Source organism: Cyrtonyx montezumae, unplaced genomic scaffold (genome assembly GCF_038088225.1).
Source record: "Cyrtonyx montezumae isolate F1298 unplaced genomic scaffold, pur_monq_1.0 scaffold_3, whole genome shotgun sequence".
NCBI classification, from domain to species: domain Eukaryota; kingdom Metazoa; phylum Chordata; class Aves; order Galliformes; family Odontophoridae; genus Cyrtonyx; species Cyrtonyx montezumae.
Genome location: NW_027072034.1, coordinates 57366396 through 57386521, shown reverse-complemented (window position 1 = coordinate 57386521; position 20126 = coordinate 57366396).

The following is a 20126-nucleotide window of genomic DNA, read 5'->3' as shown; positions in this document are numbered from 1 at the left end:
CACTCTGAGAAAACAATGGCACTTGCAGTGACTTTCCTCCAGCACATCAATGGGAAAGAACAAAGGTCCGATGAATCAGCCATGTGAAGAATGGAGCTATTGTTCTTTATCTGCTGCAAATAACCACCCAAGAGACCTGAGCCCTCCCTCAAAGCACTGCAACACCACAGCTGATCCGTGATCTGCAGCTGGCAGCAAGGCACAGGGCTGCACCAGGCTTTGAGCATGCAGTGCAAGCCTGGGAAGTGTCTTGGGGATTTCTGAATTGGGAAGCTGAATTTGCATAGAGATGGAAAGAAGCGGCTCTAACTTGTCTGCACCTTTGAAATCTCATTAATTTCTCTGTTGATTCATTTGTTCAGTTACCTAGTTAACATGTAACATACTGCGTGCTGAAACTTGGTCTCCTGGGGCATTGTAAGCCCAGAGAGAAGAACTGTTTTGATTAGCATCTCCGTAAACATGTATTTTCCACTAAGAAGAAACATTTCTACAAGATGACCACAGCAGGATCTAGTATGACGTCTGCTACATGTTCCAGCAATGGATGGCTATAAATTACCAGCCTGAAAATGCTCCTTCCTGTGTCAGGACCGCATGCCTGGTCCCACTGACTGCCTGCTGAGGAAAGCTGCTGAACCTCAAGGAGTCGCTGGGGGAAAAATCTCAAACATATGATGGCCACCAGCATCTGCTACCACTTCTGTCATCTGCGCACTGCTGGACATTATGGTGTCCTAAGTCAGGCATATCAGTTTGGAAACTGTGGCTGCAGCGAAGTGAGCATGGATAACCAAGCTCATTGCTTTGTTCTGTACCTATGGCTTTTAGCCTGATGCCTAAAGCCAGCAGAGAAATAAATGCAAGTGAAAGAAGAAAAGAGATAGCTACCTCTGAAGTAAATTCCTTCCCTTTCCCTTGTGCTTTTATGATTTACTATTAAACTCCTTCCACCACAATACGAGAAGAATCTTTTAAAAGCAAAATCAGATTAACAGGAGAGAAAGCATGACAGCATTGTTCTCATCACAGCTGGCCTCTGTTTTCTGAGACACTGAGTTCCTTCTCTCTTCACAGCAAAATCATAAAGAATTCTGGGGTCCTTACCTACGTTATTACATTATGAGTAATGCTAAGTGAAATTACCTTACGTTTCCTTTGGCTAAAGAGTAAAATCTAGAGCAGTTCACCTTATCTTAAGACAGAAAGCAAAAACAGACCAGCTGACTCATACCCCAAACACACCCATATCTCCCATGGACGGTAAAGGGAGTGCTGGGTGAGGTGTTGGTGGAGACAGCCATGGTGCAGGCATATAAAAGTGCATGAGTCAAATCCCAACCCATGTCGGATCTCTCAGCCTGGCTCAGTTCCTGCCATTGAGATGGGAGTGAGAACAGTCTCTTTGCTTCTCATAGATAACACAAATCAGGCAAAGAGCCTTTATTTCTCAAAGAGAGCATTTCTGTCACCTCTGGGAGTTATGTGGAAATTTTTCCTACCTGACTCTTTCTACATGTAACTCAGACTACCGATGTCCTTCATCGCTGAGGAAGACTCATTTGGCCACAAGGCTGCCTGAGCTGTTTTCCAGTGCCTGCCTGTTGGCACCAAGTGCTGGAGCCGTGGAGCTTCCACCTCACCCCTGGGATTTGCGGGGCATGTGCTCACAGCTGCCAGCACACACCTTCACCTCTACAAACTAGCCACGGCCCATTTGGTACCCTTGCCTGAGTCTTCGGGCCTGATCTTCTTAGCTGTCACCATCGACTGAGCAGTACCTTATTGTTATCACAACCATCATTGTGCTAAACAGTGCCCCTTGTACCTAGATAAGCCAGAGCACATGCTGGGCACACTTGGGCCTCTGTGGATTAGAGGAGGGCAAGCAATGGCCTCCCACCACAGCCATTATGCCTGCTGCCATGCTATACCACAGAGAAGCCTCCAAGGGGCAGCAGGACCAGACATGTCTCAGGTGGCACCTGGTGGCATGGGAAGCTCCAGCTCAGCCTGGGGTCATCCAGTTGCTGCCAGTGATAGATTGCAGCTGTCACAGGGATGTGTTAGCCCCGTTTTAGTGCCATGTTCACCTCTTGTATGTCCCAGCTCTGCCCAGAGAAGCCTGGCACATGCTGGGGTGAGGGATAGAGAGCATATACCTTGCCAGCAGTAATGAAGACACACACCAGGAAAATCAATTCTAGGCAAGGGCAGGGAGACATGTGTTCACTCAAAAAGTGTGAAGTTCTTTGGGTGGATAGGTGGGACTGCAGCTAGGAGAAAACCAGAGAAAAGCAAAAGGATGTATCACCCAGTAAGTAAACATACCACAGAGAGAATTTAGCACTTGAAAGTGAAAAATAACTGCTGCATAGTTTGGAAATATAAAAATAGTTTGGCTGTTCCCTGCCCCTTTCCCTCCAGCTATCCCTTCTGTGCAGACCTTCAGTTTGTTTCTCTGGGTTGCCATGGGGAGCCATGCTGCCAAGCCCTGCATCACAGGACAGGTGTCTCTGTCAGGAACTTGTGAGGACTAAGGGCTCTTTACAACCATTAACCATGCTTTGAACACCGAACTCTAATGTACATCCATACAATGAAGCATCACCGCATTGCTTCTCCTTACAAACTAATTTTGGAGAAGGGCGTGCCCATGGCTAGGCCTGACATGGATAGTTGGCAAAACCACGCTGGCCAGATTCTGCTTTCTGTTCCTTGCAGAACATGCCAGCCCTGAGAGATGGGGGCTCAGAAACCTCCCACATCAACACCCTGGCTGCCTGGGGGCTTGAGTTCTGCCCAGCAGTGACATGGACATGCTACCAGAGCTCACTGTCCTGCAGGAAAACAAGTGCCTCTGGCATATGCCTGAGAGCAGCAGTGACAAGCATTGACAGGCAGGAGCTTGCAGCGCTTGCTTTTATCACCTTCTGTCTATTGTTAGGCTACTTGCTGGGAATGCCAGCCTGCTTTGTGCTCTCATTCATCCCCCAGGCCTGGAGGATTCAGTGCCCAGGATCTCTGTGCTGGCTAGGGTGTGGATGTGCATCCTGAAGAGCTGCTCACCCTCCTAAGTTGGTGCTTCATGGAGTGCCTGCAGTCCATCACCTCCTAATAAATGCATTTTGGCACCCTCTTTGTGAGTTTAAACATTCCCGTCTGCATTAAACCTGCCTTGCTGGACCTGTAGCTGTCTGAAGGCTGTATTTCCCCTTCCTGCAATGTTCAAACACACTGCTCAGCACCTCAGTGCCTCACATTTGTATAACACGTCCTATGTCTGCAGCACTGTGCAGACATTCATTGCACTCTCCCAACACCCCAGCAAGGTCGGCAAGCAAATATTATTCCCTTTTCCCACATGGGAGAACATGGACACAGAGCAGAGAGCTTGCCTAAGCACACACAGCCCTGTGGACACTGCAAGAGCAATGCAGGAGCACTCAGCTGCAGTCTTGTGCACACCTCAAGACCGTCCCTGCATTGACAGAGGCGTTTGCTCTTTGTGAGCGTGGCCTCCGGGACAGGGCATAGTGAGTGTGTAGCATGAGTAAGAAACATTTCCTGCCAGAGTTTTGACTTGGGGCTGCATTTTCACATCCACGAAGCATGGCATGGAAACACTCGACTCCTGGGAACCAGCCTGCCTGCAGTGCTGGCGTGAGGGGCTGAGGAGAGCACGCGTGAGAAATGTGCAAGCACTTTGCAGAGCTTGTTGGTGGCTGTGCTGCCACACAGACAGCAAGTAGAGCATGGCAGCGGGAGGAGGTTGTAATCTTCCAGCTCCCGGTGCTGTGCTCCTTCAGTCTCAGAGCAACAGCTGGATCTGGTCCAAAGAGTAAGACAACAGCAGTCTGCTGCTATATGGAGTAGGTGGTGTTAAGCTGCCCGTCCATTTGAATCTTTGATTCTTATTTATGGAAGACTCGGTTGCCACCTGACTCCAGGAATGGAGAAGAAAATCACCGTGGCCGCCCTGCGTATTTCTGTACCCTAGCATCTCCAAGCCAGAGCCTGGAGTGCAGAGCTGGTGGGAGGAGCTGGGCTGAGTGCCCAGCTGTCTGCAGCTGGAAAGCATCAATGGGCCGCCCTCCGGTGACTTTCTAGTTTTTTTTTGGTTCTTTTCTCAACAAACTTACACAGAGCTCACTGTCAGTTCAACAGCTTGCTCTGTTTGCACGCTCAAGGCACAGGGCTTTTTAAAGTGCTCTACGAGCCACTCTACTGTGCCCATCTTCCCTCATCACACAGCACCCACAACCCAGACACATCACTGCAGCATTGCCACAGCCACTAAAGAAGAAAAAGAGAAAGAGGAGGACGGACCCAAGTATCAGGGAAGCTTTTAAGGGAGCATTGCTGGCATTCTGGCTGTTCAGCAGAAATTTGGCAGCACATCCACACCAGCTACAAATTTACCTTCACTGGAGTTCACTGTTTCAGAATCCAGGACATTATTCAGGCCACGGCACCGCTTCAAGTTATTAGTTTTACAGCCTGCTAGTAACTACAGAGAGCAATTTGAATAATTACATCCTTGCCACAAAAGAGTTGGAAAGCCAGGTGAAAGGCACATGGGAAGATGTGACCATGCTGCTGGAAAAAACTGGCACAGAAGCAGGTCAGAGACACCCCCAGGTGGGAAAGATCCTTATGCTAGGCAGGAATTTTGCTTTGTTCCTGCTCCCAGCAGGTATGCCCCTTGAGTACCATGAGCAGCTGAGTTGGGTATGTTGAATACACTGCCCATGCAGCAGCCCCTGGTTCCTGTCTAGGATGTGCATTTGGTGCTTGATAGGAGAGTGATCTTGAGGGGCTGAAGAGGATCTTTGGGGTGTTCCTGGATGGAGGGGACACCCACAAATCACCTTCAGGCAGGAGTAGTCTGCTTTCCTCGATCCTTCCTCTCCCAGACATCTCCTGAAGCAGTGGGGACAGTCAGAGCCACCTGCACGGCCGAGGTCACCCACACCATGCCTGCAGGCACCACGCCTGCCAACCACAGAGCTCCAGGGGAAATGATGAGAGCTTACTCTGAAGAGCTCTGTTTAGGGCAGTGTTAGTCATCTGCTGTGGTTGTGATTCAGGACCAAAGTTAGCTGACCAAACTCCCTATATAGTCAAGAACAAGACCAAGAAAGACGGGGGTGTGATCCTAAGATCCTACACTACACACCTAAAGTAAAACAGCATCAATGCTGCCATTGTATACCAGAGAGGTATTTTCATTTTGGCTGTATTGAATTTTCTGTGGAATCTGTAATATCTTTTAATACTTTGTCAGGGCTTGGTCTCCTTTTTTCTGCCACCAGCTGGGGGTGCCCCACATGTCTTGCTGGCACACACTCACTGCCAACAAGCAGCACTACTTCAGCTGCACTGCCCAGGTGTTGGTGAAGGTTTCGTGCAGAATCAACTCAAAAATCAGCCCAAGAACAGCAGTGCTCTTCACTGCTTCCAAAACAGGGCTGGCAGAGGACTGCAAGGCAGATCACAAAGTGGAGCATTTAGAAGGCCTTAGAAATCCAATACAAATACACAGAAGTGAAAGAAATGAAGTGAGGGTAAAGACAGAGGCACAAGATCCTTTGAGAGATCAGGTCGTGGTGAATTATGGGGATGAGGGAAGCCCTGAGCAGCTACAGTTGCTACACAGGTGACAGGAGCAGGAGCCTGGCAGACAAATGCATCTGGGAGATAATAAGAGTTGGGATCAGTGAAACACAAATGACAGAGTAACTGAACCATAAATACATCTGCAGGGACACAGGTCATTTACCACCAGCTGTCAAGGAACTGCGTAAGAAAGCGTTACTATCTTTGGTTATCCATCGTCTGCGGAGGCAGGGAAAATGATGCAGCGATGCAGCAGAGCTAGAAAAAAGTAAATATCACAGAAGGTTCATCCATCAGGGAAGAAGGGGCACGCTGTAGCCTAACATTAATATTGGCAAAACAACAAGCTATTCAGTTCCTGAGTTACAAAGGGCCACAGCCAAAACTCTGCTGCCAGTTTTCTTATCGGTTTTCCTAACACCTTTCTTCCCCCTTCATCAATCATTTTTTCTTCAGTCTGTGCTGCAGATTCTGGCTCTTCATCCCTCCCCCTCTCTGTTATGCTTGCGTCCTGCTAGTTGAAGATGTTTGTATCTAACAGCTTACTCAGTGCCACCTCTATTTTCTATCTTTGGAAAAGATAGAAAAAATACCAAGCCCATATCTACTTCCAAGCATGTTTTCATGCCTTGAAGTGATGCAGTTTTCCAGTCAGCATCCATCAATTGTTCTTAAACAGTTCACTGGGAGTACTTGTTATTGGCAATTAAGCTGTGTTGGTTGCATAAAGCCGCATGCCATTGTTTCCATTTCCTGACTGGAGGATAAGGCAAATAAGTTCAGTGCTAATATTAACACTGCGTGATTTGCCATTTGCTGCTGCAAGTACTTGTACCTAGAGCTCTGAACTAATTACTCTGAACCGCTAAGACAATTCAGTCCAGCTGACATAATAGGTGTGATGGGCACATGCAAAAGGAAGGCAAGAATGGTTGAGCAGATTTCCTTAACTACATGCAGAAATATTTTGGGTGCTCCTGCATGGAGCTAGGAGTTGGATTTGATGGTCCTTATAGGTCTCTTCTAACTTGGGATATTCTATGATTCCTTGTTTCTGGGATCATAGCAGATATTTATGGTAATATTCTTTAGCGAGCTCTCCATCAATACTGTTAGCCTGCTTTCTTATATTTGAGTTCCTTTCCTAGTTCTTCTTTTCTTTGTACAGCTTCATTTTGCAGCCATTTCTCTTTCTGCTCATACTCATAAATCTCTGTTCATCCCTCTACTTAGTGAGTCTTTCTCTGCTCTGAGAAGCCATTTAACCTTTGCAACCCTTTAAGCAAATTTTCTATTATGTACTCTGCTGTTATTTGAAATATCATCTTCTCTTTGGCAAGGTTTGTTTTAAAGAGGTCTTGTTTTATTCCCCTTGGGATTCATTTTGCATGCTATTTATTGAATCATTTTAACACCTTGTAAAATACCTCAGCTAAAAATTCCCCCCAAAACAGAAAAGCCACCATGTTAATAAAAACAGAGGCTGATAGGAATGCAAGCTGCTACTAACAGAATGACAACAAACCTGCAGGTCCATCCATGCTCCTCCTGCACAGCCTGGGGCAGGACAAAAGGGACTCAAGAACTCCTGGCTGTCTGTGCAGTGTGTTCAGCACCCGCCCTCAGCCCAGTGGGAGCGATAGTACTGAGATTTCAGTGACTAGAAGCTGCTTATTTGACGTGTCCACACCTATGACCTTTTTATCCTTTTCACAAACATGGAGGGTGATCTTACTCTGAAGGAGATGTCTCTTTTTTTCTTAAGGGAAGGGGTGGGGCTTGCAGAATGAATGCCCTTCAGACAAACAGCTTTGTGAGCTATCAGCAGGCTTTGCGTACTTTCCTGGCATGCCCCACCCCAGGATTCCACCTTCTGCCCAAGCAACAAGTGGAAGCTTGTGGCATGCCCATCATCATTCAAGTAGGACGCTCTCAAAATAAACTTTGTGAGGCAAACACGCCTCTGGTGCCGCTCCATCAAAGCAGAAAGGTCTGCACACACACCAGGAAAAAACCACATTGCAAAATACTCAACACTGACACAAAGGAATGGGGATGCATATCTGCAAAAGGAAAGGAAATAAAACCTAAGATACACAGCAGTAGTTATCTCCCTATTCATTCAACCATGCCCCTACCCAATTTTCTACCAGTTCACTTAGGAGTGAAACACCACTCAGGTCACACAATGGCTGAGGCTGGAAGGGCCCTCTGGGTCCACCAGGATCAACCTCAGCTTCAGCAGTGACACCCAGAGCAGGGTGCCCCGGACTGCATCCCATTGGGTTTTGAAAGTCACCAAGGAGGAGACCCCACAGCTTCTGGGCAGCCTGTGCCAGGGCTCCATCACACTGGCAAGGCAAATGTGTTAAAATGAGTCTACTTTAAGCACAGTTTTCATTTTCCTGCTTCCACAATCACACTGAAATAGTGTCTGGGGATACAATATTATCTCTTTATATCTTTTATGATCTCTTACAATGGCAAATGCAACACAGAGATATGTAATAGATCAAATAATAGAAATCAGGAACTTGAGACAGCAGTGCAATTCCCCATTGTCAGGAACAGCCTGGGCATTTCAGAAGATGCAAATCTGCCTTGTGATCCTGCAGGCAGGCAGCTGGTCAACGAATGGGGAGCCAGGCAAACAAATGTTTGCAAGCCTGCACTGAAATTTCCAGTTCAACCACAGCTTCCTGCATGACCTTAATCTAGTCACTTAATTAATCCTGTAAATCTGTTTACAGTTGGTTACACGAGAATGCATGCTTTCCCTATCAGAGGGTGATTGTGAGAGTAAAATCCCTTAATTGCTGTAAGGAGTGAGAGGTTTTGAGGGTTCTGGCAGGGCTGTGAGACTGATGACACCCTGTATCTGCAAGCACAGCTCAAACAGGCCAGACAGAGCCACCCATTTTGGGGCAGTTAGATGCTGTTTTCTTTGGAGCTGCCATGGTGTTAGAGGCGACCCTATACCTCAGCTCTGTTCCTACATCAGCATTTCCTAAATCAGCACCTATGAGGGCACTTGGCTAAAGGAGAGCTATAGAGCTACTGTTTTACAATTAACAGTTTAATGATTAGTTAAACTGCTGCGCCATCTATGTTTGGGCAAGCTCAGTGTTACAATGCTCTGACACCCAGATGGGCACTATGAGGTACCTCTCAGCAAAGCACATGATCCTAGAAACCAGCTTGAAGCAATGAGCTCTGGGGATTGAGGCAGGTTTTTGGCACCATCCTAGCATTTCAGCTGCGTTCTCATTTGGGCTGGCAAATTTGAAAGTCCTCACTGATGTTGTGATGCTCTTATAGTTGTCAGGATCAAAACCAGGGAAGGTTCAAGAGACTCCATGCTTGGCCATCTCCAAGGGATAAACAGAAGAGAACAGCACAAAGAAGGCTGAGGGAGTTTCAGCTGCAGTAGAATCAGGTCCTCATTCCTCAAGAACAGCAGACAGCCAAATGCACTTTTTTTCCACAAACTACTTCCGTTTTCAGCACTTGCTTTTTAAAGTACTGTGGTTTCATGATCCAGTTCCTGAAGTTCCAGGGTTGCACCACCAGGCATCCTTATGTTAGAAGTCCTCATCCTTATTGCCCCCTCTGCACTGCCACCCTCCTGTTTGAACTGATTATCATTGCAGTAAAGCCATGTTGGTGGTAATGGAATCATTGCTATTGGCAGAGGGACATAACGTCCTTTCTACAGGATGATCTGGGAGGAAGAGAGTTTCAGAATGAGCATCTTGGATATTCTCTTCTTATGAAATCTTTCCTCTGGGTTTTCACCCTAAAGACAGATGTCTCAGATCACAGCAACTGTCCCTGCCTCTTTTTAAACATGCGCAGGGTCATGACAGGCACACACCACACGAACACCAGGCAAACGTCAGCGCTCTGCAGTAGAGCTCTTTGTCCCAGGCAAACCAAGGGATCTGTACACACCCAGAAGCACTTGTAAACACCACCCATGCAACTAGCTACCATCTTACTTCCATATGAGTAGGCTGAGTGTAAACCGGGCTCTCAATTCAGCAGTTCTGTGCTTTGCTCCTGATGTTCTTCCTTCACTGCCTTCCTGTGCACCTATCCCAAAGGAGGGCACGCACACCCACTCACACAGTGCCAGCACCTCCTAGGGCTGTGCAAGGAGCTCTTGTTTACAACCACAAAAGCCACGGCCCCTCCCTGTCACCCCACAGTGGTAGCAGTGCATGGTGACAAAAATAAAGAGAACAAAGAATAAAATAAATTAGCTTGCATTTGCTCACTATTTCAGTGCAGCTATTCACCAGCTTGTGTCCAAAACAGGCACCTCTTAGAAGAGCAGGTAGGATCAATGGATAATGTCTCACTCCCATTACAAATCCTTGTTTCCTTGGCATTTTTGCAAGTGCTTTTGCCAGAAAGTAGTTTGATCCCACTCCTGCTCCTTTTTCCTTTCCCTATTTTTTTAGGACAGCCATGTAGGCTGCAGTGCATCACACAAATCTTCTCACAGACCTTATCAGTGCCTCTGCTTTACAAGCCGTAGCCGCCAGGTATAGCACAGGGGAACATTTGGATCAGCAAAGGGGATCCCTGGACCACATGTGAACAGAATCCATGGTGGCTCCCATGAGAAGCTCTGTCCCACCCCTCCAGCCCCAAGTAGGGTGAGCTCCGGGTGCTCCAGGACAAAGTAGAAGCTGCTTTGGACGTTCTCTAGACTACAGCTTCAAATTTCATCCTTAATGGATCCAGGCTCAACCTCATGCTCAGCTCCCTACATTATAGGCACCAGCCAAGGGAGTATCCTGCAACTGAGAGCTGGAGTTGCAACCAAGGCAGATTTTCTTGGAGGTCCAAAGAGTAGTGAGATATCCAACACTCAGCAGTTATCAGATCTGCTCATTACTCAGACCTGGCCCATTTCAAAGCACAGTTCAAAGAAGGCTATCATTTTGGAAAGGTATTGAGCTGTTTTACTATCTCAAGTTGGTTGCAGGGAGCGGAGCAGAGCGGGAGTTTGCAATCCGTTAATGACTCCAGAATCACTCAGCAGCAACACATCCCAGAGAGGCTGGGAGATATATGAGCTGCTTGTGAAAACTATTTTATTGTGAACAGTGTTAAAGGCATCCTTTAAACTGCTCCTCCTTGGCAGGTTTTATTGGCAATTCATTTCTGTCACACCTCAGGTCAAGCTACTGTGGATCTTACAGTGAATTTTTTAAAAACATGTTTGCATTTCATTGGTGTCTCAAAGATTGTTTTGAATCCCATGTACACCCAGTGAGTGGCTGTCTGGGTCTTCTTCCAAGTTGGCCTCTGCAGCAAAATGTGAAACTTAACAGCGCTTTGCTTCATGCGACTGCAATTGCTAAAGGACCACTGCCACACACTGGCAAAACTGGAAACCTGTATTTTCCTAACAACCCGCTGACTTTTTTTTTATCCATCCTCTTTGCTTCCCAAACACTTGTGTGGAAACAAAATTTCTCTTTTCCAACCAGATTTCTGTCTTTGGCCAGTCTCATTAGAGATGATACACAACCTGCTCTGCAGGTGGCATCAAGCTTTATCATTACAAAACCCACTGCTATGTCATTACAGAATCATAGAATCATAGGTTCCTTTATGTAGGAAAAGACCTTTAAGAACACATGGTCCAACCATTCACGTACTACCAATATTGCCTCATTGCTAACCATGTCCCTCAGTGTCACATCCACACAGTTCTTTAACACCTCCAGGGATGGTGACCCCACCAGCTCCCTGGGCAGCCTGTGCCACTGCCTCACTGCTCTTGCTGAGAAGACATTTTTCTTGATATCTAAATTGAATTTCCCTGATGCAATTTGAGGCCATCCCTCTCATCCAGTCACTAATTACATGGGAGGAGAGATCAACACCCAACTCAGTACAGCCTCCCTTCAGGTCATTGTGGAGAGCGATAAGGTCTTCCCTGAGCCTTTTTTCCTCCAGATTGAACAATCCCCGTCAGACTTATGCTCCAGACCCTTTACAGCTTTGTTGCCCTCCTCTGGACGCACTCCAGGGCCTCGATTTCTTTCTTGTAGCGAGGGGCACCAAAATAAAGACAGTACTCAAGTTGGGGCCCCACAAGTACTGAGTACAGAGGGATGATCACCTCCCTGCTCCTGCTGGCTGCACTACTTCTGATAAAAGCCAAGATGCCATTCTTGGCCACCTGGGCACACTGCTGGCTTGTGTTCAGCCAGCTGTCAGCTAACATTCCCAGGTCCTTTTCTTCTGTGCAGCTTTCCAGCCGCCATGCCCCAAGCCTGTAGTGATGCATGAGGTTGCTGTGACCAAAGTGCAGAACTCAACAGTTGGTCTTGTTAAAGTCCATTCCATTGGCCTCAGCCCAACTAGATAGTTATGGGAGGAACAGTGGGGTCATCAGGAGGAGAGGGCTGTTCACAGCACAATGAGCTGAGCATTTGTACAGTAGCATTCTTGCAATAAATTGGCAATGGATGGCAAATTCCTAAGAGAAGCACTGACTCCAGTTGGGCTCTGAATTTGTGGAGCCCTCTGGGTGAGCAGATGAGAGCTTTCCTTGTCTCATCAGACCCTGAGGAAGTCCTGGTGCCAAACCTCAAGGACAGCCCCAGTTCAAGGGTAGCTTGCTCCAGAAATCTCTCCCAGGCTTTCAGTGCTGTCTCTCCATGACTGTTTCTGAGAACGTGATTAAACTTGTCTTGAAAGAGATGTTAACACAGGTTGGCAAGAATAACATCGCTCGAGCTTTGGGTTCAACTAGTGCCAACACTTCTCAGGCATTAGAGAAGGCCAAATCCTGCAGCGATTACTGTCCCAGATGGGTGGGGCTGGGATTTATCTTCTGCACCCCAGCTCCATCATTTTGTTCTTCTTCCAGCTGAGTGCTAGCAGTGACACTGCAGCCTAACACAGATCTGAAGAGAGAGTTCTGCTCTCTTTTATTAGCTCTGGCAAATGATTACATGATTACAGAAGTTCATTTAAATTGCTTTTCTTGTTAGCCTGAGGTTTGACTTGTTTGCAGAATTTTTTGCTCTGTCAGTTTTCTAGCCAGACTTCTTCCTTCCCTGAAATTTTCTACCTTTCTTCTTGCTGGTAAGAAATCTTCAGAGCTGTCTGCTGGGTGCTGTGGTCTGCAGCAAAAGTTTGGTTGAAGCCTAGTGGAAGTTGGAAGGACTGCAATGGAATGGAGATTCATTTCGAAATATTAATGATTTGGCTTCTGTTTTGAAACATCTTCAGTTGTGTTCTGTAGTAATCCTGGAATTATTTTTGTTATCCACCAACAGCCTATTTGAAGCTTACATCACTTATTAGCACTGCTGGGAGATACTTCATCTGACTTCTAAAAGCATTCACAAGCTATTGGGTTTCTCATATTCTCTGCCAACACTAGCCAAAGAGAACTGCTTAGAACAGTGCCTGCTTCTCAAGTAGAAAACGTTTCTTCTTCTATTGCTGAATATTAACAACTATTCAAGGATGTTATTGACAAGGAGAAAAGCTGATGGGAAGAGCAGTTTCAGAAAATGTTGGTATGCCTCAAGAACTCCAGCACAGAAGACCCAGAGCTTCCTCGTCCATCCCTGTCTTCCTGGTTCACTACAAAATATTTCACTGCACATGGAATGAACACCTTAAAAAAATTAGGAGGTAATGCTTCTATTAGTTACTCCTAAAGCCATGCAATGGTGGGCATTTATTGTTCGACTGAAAATTCTCTGCTACCAACATGGTTTCAACTTTCCTTCCTTTTAATACTTCTCACCTCAAACGCCCCAGCTCTGCTGCCTCACAGCTCACCTGCCACTACTCCTTCGTGAACACATCCCACAAACTGAAGCTGATGCTGTAAGACATGCTAAGTGGTCACATTAAACTTTTGTCTAATAATTGTGGTCAGACATAGCTGCTGTGATTTCGTTGTTGTTATTGTTGCAACATTTTAATGACAGCAAAAACCTTAATATAGAATCAACCCTTCAAGCATAAAAAGATTTGCTTTTGTACGTCTTATATTGCTCACCATGCCTGCAATATATATTGCCAAAGCATTTTTGCCACTGTTCACTGCCTGCATGAAGAGGCTTGGGCTGTGTAGCTACTCAGGCAGAACTTTTATATCTAAACAATGTCCAAAACCCTTAGCCCCCATAATTACTTGGTAGAGGCAACAGAGCTTGTATGTCTGAATTATGTGAGTGAATTCATCAGAAACAGGTCAAGAATGGAGGCTACGTCTCCCCTCTGAATTTAGTAATTTCAAGTAGGCACTCAATATTTTTTCTGCAGACTTCATTAAGAAAACTAGCACTCCTTTGCTGACGACTATATTTTTCCTACTTGATTTTTTCCTCTTTTATTGGAAAGGAGGAGGTGGAAAAAAGCAAGTTCCTCTTTTCTGAAATGTAGAGTCTTCAGGTGTTGTTCCAAGTGTCAAACACTCTCTGTGAGCCCTTAAAAGGAGAGGCTGCTGCACAGTTTTTCACTACATCTTGTTTGTACTATGATTTCTCAGAGTTCAGTCTCCTTTTGCATTAAGTGTTCCTTAATTCTTTTTAGAATAATTTTAGTTGAAAGCTTTTCTTTCACAGAATCATATAATCACAGAATGGTTTGGGTTGGATGGGACCTTAAAGACCATCTGATTCCAACCACCTACCATGGGCAGGAATACCTCCTGCTAAGGTCAGGCTGCCCAGGGCCCCATCTAACCTGGCCATGAATACCTTCAGGTATGAGACATACACAGCTTCTCTGGCAATCTGTTCCTCAGTAACGTGCCTCAGCACCCTCTGAGTAAAGAATTTCCTCCTGATACCTAATCTAAACCCACTCTCTTTTAGTTTTCTTTCACTTCTCATCAGCTTTTGATACAATGTAATTGGCTGCTTAATAATTAATTAGATCTGCCTAGTCATTTAAATAATTAGATATCAAGAAATACTTAACTTTATAATCTCTTTTAACTTCAACGGTCAGCAGATCAGTGAGCAGTTAGCAATGGTGCATCAATGTAATGGGCCCAGTTTCCTTCAGTAGCTCAGCCTGCATTTATTGCAGCCAGGATGACAGTGGGAAACGTCCACAAAACCCAAAGGACTCTGCCCTCAAAACACTCTCAGACCAAGCACCAAGCCTGACTGGGAGAAGTGGTGAGCCTGTCCATATTTTTCTTGCTCTGGGATGAGATGGCAGTCAGTACCACTGGACCACCCAGGACATGCAGTGTCTGAGGTTTTTCAATAAGGAGAATGTCAATGTGTCTGAGAAGCATTATGCTTTGGGCTTTTCAGGTGACATTCACTTGGAAACATTTTCTATGTCTAGACTCTTTTTGCAGGTGAAGGAACCCAATGTAGGCTTTCCTAGTGGCTTTGCTCTTTGAGTTTTGTTGTTTGCCATCTTCTGTACTTCTCAATAAATTGGTCCAAATTTATGAGTGCTGATGGATGGGTGCCTGCTAAAGATGCCCCTACACTCAGCTTTTCATAAACCTGTACAATCCCAAAGCCTGCAATAAGCTGGTGGGGAAGCCACTCATTATACAGGGTGGAGGAACAAGACTGACTGTGTGGTTGAGTGTCCTTTTCCTAGCTCTTCCCACTGTCCTGTGCTGCCTCTGCTGTCCTCTTGCCCTTTTTTTAGTTTCATCCTCTTAGAGCAACCACTTTTCCTACAAAGTTCAGAATTCTCTTGACTATATATTCAGAAGATACTAAAATGACAAATAACAGATAATTGCAGCTGCATGCTATGCTAGGACCACTCTCAGCATTTCCTGAGGCTTTTTTATATGAGTTTTGATTTACTACATTGAAAGCTGCCCAAAGCAGAAAGTACATTTGCCCTCACTTCTCACCCCAGCACCAAACACAATACGAGTCTTTGTATGTGAGGGCTGTGCAGAACACAGGAGCTCTCACCTTCTGGTTTTGCATCCAGCTCTCCAAACCCCCCAAGAGAAGAGGCCTCAGAGTTGGCTGCAGCATTGGTAGTTTGGCCAGGGTGTCATGGTATATTTTTCAGCTCTGCATCTTCTCTGTCCCTTATGGCCTCACTCAGCCCTTGTACAGATGGGTTCTCATTCCATCTAGGGCAGGAATGAGCTCTCTCCAGACAGAAACCAATGGGTCTATGCAAACCTCATTCAAGCTTCCATTCGTGCAAGCCATTCACATGTGCAAGACTTCATTCAAAGTAGATTGTCTCCTTCAGAGAGAAGGTATTTGCAAAAAGCTCTTCTTAGGAGGGGACTTATTTCTTTATTACTTTTTAATTTCTGATGCTTTGAGATGCAGTTTTTTGGAGGACAACATGAATGCAGAACCATCTTTTATCCTGGCGTGATGAGTGATGTTTGGAGGAGCTGCTTGCATTTATTAGCCCACTACTTGAAACTTATATGCAGAAGAGAGCCCTCCATAGCCAAACTCAAAAGAAAAATACTATCCTCTGGAAACAGACATTCTCTGGACTTTATGTCTGTTTACAGCAGACAGATCAAATGCATAAATTAAAAGGGTAGGTAGAGGTTTTGAAAAGTTTAAGCCAACCAGGGAACTGGCACACTATGTACATTTATTAGGGATAAATACTTCTTCACGTCTGACTTTTGCAGTTCCAGTAAAATATACAGTCATATGTGAAGATGGTGGGAACACCATGACACCCCTCTGCGTTGACTGGCTCCCTGGTATAAGACTTGGCATTCAGAGATGGCAGAGGGGAAATCCTGGATCAGGACTGAAAGCTGAATGAAAGCACAGCTAACAGCTGGAAGATTTAAACGCTGTGGATAGGAAGTTAGTCTCCAAAAGACCCTCGTGGGCCTTTAGCTGAAGGAGGTAGCACTAGAGGTGGTTGCAAGCTTACTTTCTGCCCTAGCGTACCCCAGAGGAGAAGCCAGGGCTGGATGCTGGTCAGTGAATATTGCCTTCATCATTGGTACTCTACAGGCTGGCAAGAGCATGCCGAGCAGCCAAGGTCCCTGTGCTGGGAGTCAGCCGTGCTTCCACTCACAGCCACAGGCTAAATGGAAACCAGACGGGAACTTCTCCAGCTCCACAGGGCTCGCCTTCCACAGGGTCTGCTATTAATTAAGACTGAAGGGGTGGTTTTAAATAACTCCTTTGTGGAACAGAATACAGAATACACACAGTCAAAACCCAGCTGACAAACACAACAAAACTGACTTCATGGTTTCTTACGAGAAAACCATTAATAGCCAGAGAAATGAAGAAACACTTTGTTTAAGTCACTAGTGTGAATGAAGCATATTCAAATTACAAAGCCATCCTGCCCTGCTATAATAAATATCATATAGCTTTATCCATGGGTAACCAGCTATATAAAAGCCAGTAATAACACATTAGCTTTCAAGTTAGCATACAGTACCTACTATTACATTTTCATGGAGCTCACTCACAGAAAGGGTCAGTGCTTCAACACTATCCAGCATTTCCAACTCAGCAAACACCAATGGGGAGGTCACCCGATACCCACACAGCCCTGGCTGACCTTCAGCTCTTGGTTTTTGTGCTCTCCTCTTGTGTGTGCTCAAGGGAGAGGGAGGCTAAGCTCTAAAAGCTTTAATAAATAAATATCTCCTCTAACTCCGTGGCATGTCATCTTCTTTTCTAATCTGATGTACGTTAGAGCCTGATGATGAGTAGTGACAGGTTGCTCAAACAGTCAGGCAAGAAGAAGTAGGAAAAAATGATTATATTCAGGGAAACAATTAGAGTCTCCAGACTTCATTCAGGGTGAATTTTTGTGGTGTTGCTATGTGGCAGGTCAGAGCAAAAGCTGGAGTAAACTCTGCTCCCTCTATAGGCTGAAAAAGTGGTACTCACCATGTTTGACTTACTGCCAGCACTCAAAAGCATCTCAGAGGTGTCCAAGCCTGGTTGCTTCAAAGAATCAAAGAATCACTAAGGTTGGAAAAGACCTCTAAGACCACCTAGTCCAATCGTCCACCTACCACCCATAATGTCCACTGACCACATCCTTCAGTGACACATCCACACAGTTCTTGAACACCTCTGGGGACGCTGACTCCACGACATCCCTGGGCAGCCTGTGCCACTGCCTCACTCCTTTTTTTGGAAAAGGCTGCCACCATGCCAAGTCAGCGTTACAGGCATAAATCAGGGTATCTTTTCTGTAATATAACTATTTACATTCAGAAACAGTTATTTCTAACTTTTGTCATGATCCCAAAAAGGAAGAAATTTAGATCAACACACGGTACACATTAGGTTTCCAGAAAAGCAGTAGCTTATTTTCTCCGTGATTTTGTAGCGGTTATAATTGACTGTCCATGTTTGTCTCCATCATTCTGAAGATTTTCATGCATCAAAGCGTGCCAAGTGGAATAAGAAATAATTGTTTTACTTTCAGAACACAAAAATAAGTGCAAAATAAATCAGGAACTCCTGCTTCTACCTAGTGGGCAACAAATGTTTTATTTCACCTTTACTAGCTCTCAGAAGCCTAAAATAATCAAATGCTGAGGTGTTGAAATTCAACAACAGTTCCTATGGGTTGTATTAATCACTCCACAACAAATCCTCTGTACAGACTCATGATCTATGTTGATAGTTAACATTTCACAATTGTTATCCAACAGCTTCAAGCATGAGGTTGGTTCTCTCTCTTCACCTTGGCCTGTCATGTTACAACACTAAGTGTTCTCCTGTGAAGATGTTTGAAACTTTATTGGGGTAAAGAAGATGTGCCAAAAGCAACCATGACCATGCATTATAAGCTTTTCAGTCACAAAAAAACTGGCTCAGCATCTCAGATTCAGCCTGCTGAGATCAGACCACATCAGATCCACCACTGCTGCTGTAGTTCAGTGCTCACCTGCTCCTAGGCCTCTGTACATTTTTCTACCGTGTGTGTAGAGATCGTTACTTCACACCTGGTAGGAAGTGGCTTCTTCTCTCCCCTTAATTTCAAATGTGTAATCATAAAGTTCATGGTTTATACACAGGTACAGATCAGCTCCTGCCCTCCTCCGTGAGATGCTATGGAGACAAGGATCTTTTTACAGACACACTGATCTCAAAAACAACTGGGAATGCTAAAACAAGCCTTGCCACCTCTGGATTTTCAATGTTATTCTCTCCTAGCTTCTCAGACTCTTCTGCTGAGGGATCATACAGTTTTATTCAAAAAGATGACCCAGGCAGTATGAGTGGGGATAACTGCAGAAAACTGGAAGACCTGAATTTTTCCTCCCCAAAAATCACTGAAGTATTATTTGGTATAGAAAGATTTCTCACTCCAAGCCGTTCAGGATTTCTGGTATCTAGAAATATTATAGATGAAGTCCTATCCTAAGATAAGATCTTAACTTGCAGGGAACCACTGAAAAGTTGGACAGGCTAATCACCCAGACCAATGAAACACATTTCCAAATGAACACAGGAACCCATGGTTTCCTCTCTCCACCTCTCGCTAATGCAAGCTTGATCTTCAGGTCATTTAACATGGATGGTTACAACTCCCACCTCTGGGGTGCATTAAAGAGTGTGGCCAGCAGGTCAAGGGAGGGGATCCTCCTGGTTTACCCTGGCCTGGTGAGGCCTCACCTGGAGTACTGTGTCCGATTCTGGGCTCCCCAGTACAAAATAGACACAGGGATCTCCTTGAAAGACTCCAGTGGGGGGCTACAAAGATGATAAAGGGTGTGGAACACCTCTCTTATGAGGAAAGGCTGAGAGACCTGGGACTGTTCAGCCTTGAGAAAAGAAAACTGAGAGGAGATCTGATCCATGTCCATAAATATCTAAGAAGCGGGAGGTAAAGGGATGAAACTGGACTCTTCTCAGCAGTGTGTGGTGATAGGAAAAGGGGAAATGGTCACAAACAGACATAGGAGTTCAGCACAAATGTGCATGGGAACTTCTTCCCAGCGCAGTGACGGAGCAGTGGCACAGCTGCACAGAGAGGTGGTGGAGTCCCCTTCTGAGGGTCTCATTCAAGATCCACCTGGACGCCTACCTGTGCAACCTGGGTTAGGGAGCTGCTTTGGCAGGGGGCTGGACTCCATGATCTCTGGAGGTCCCTTCCAACCCATACAGTTCTGTGATCCTGTGCATGAAGTGGGACTCTGGCAGGGCCACTGGCACCCTCTAAATGCGTAAAACTTTATTTCAGTGACTTGCCTCCTCAAGCTGTAATTAGTGCATGCATTTCCTCTTCCTAAGATTTCTTTTGTTTCTTCGTAACTGACAGGGCAGTCACCTTTCCACAGCTGTCAGAGCTCCCCTTCTTCCTCCTGGTTATTCTGGGTCTGAGTTTCACACCATGATTTCATCTGTAGGATGAGCTAGCCACCTGTTCTTCCAGTCCAGCTACTTCTTTGGGCCCTTCAGGAAACACTAAGGAACAGGTTGTTTCTTCTCACTCCACTTCAGCCAAACCACAGGCTACTTTTAAAATATCCGCTCTGGTGACCACAGCACCACAGGATCTATCTTCCT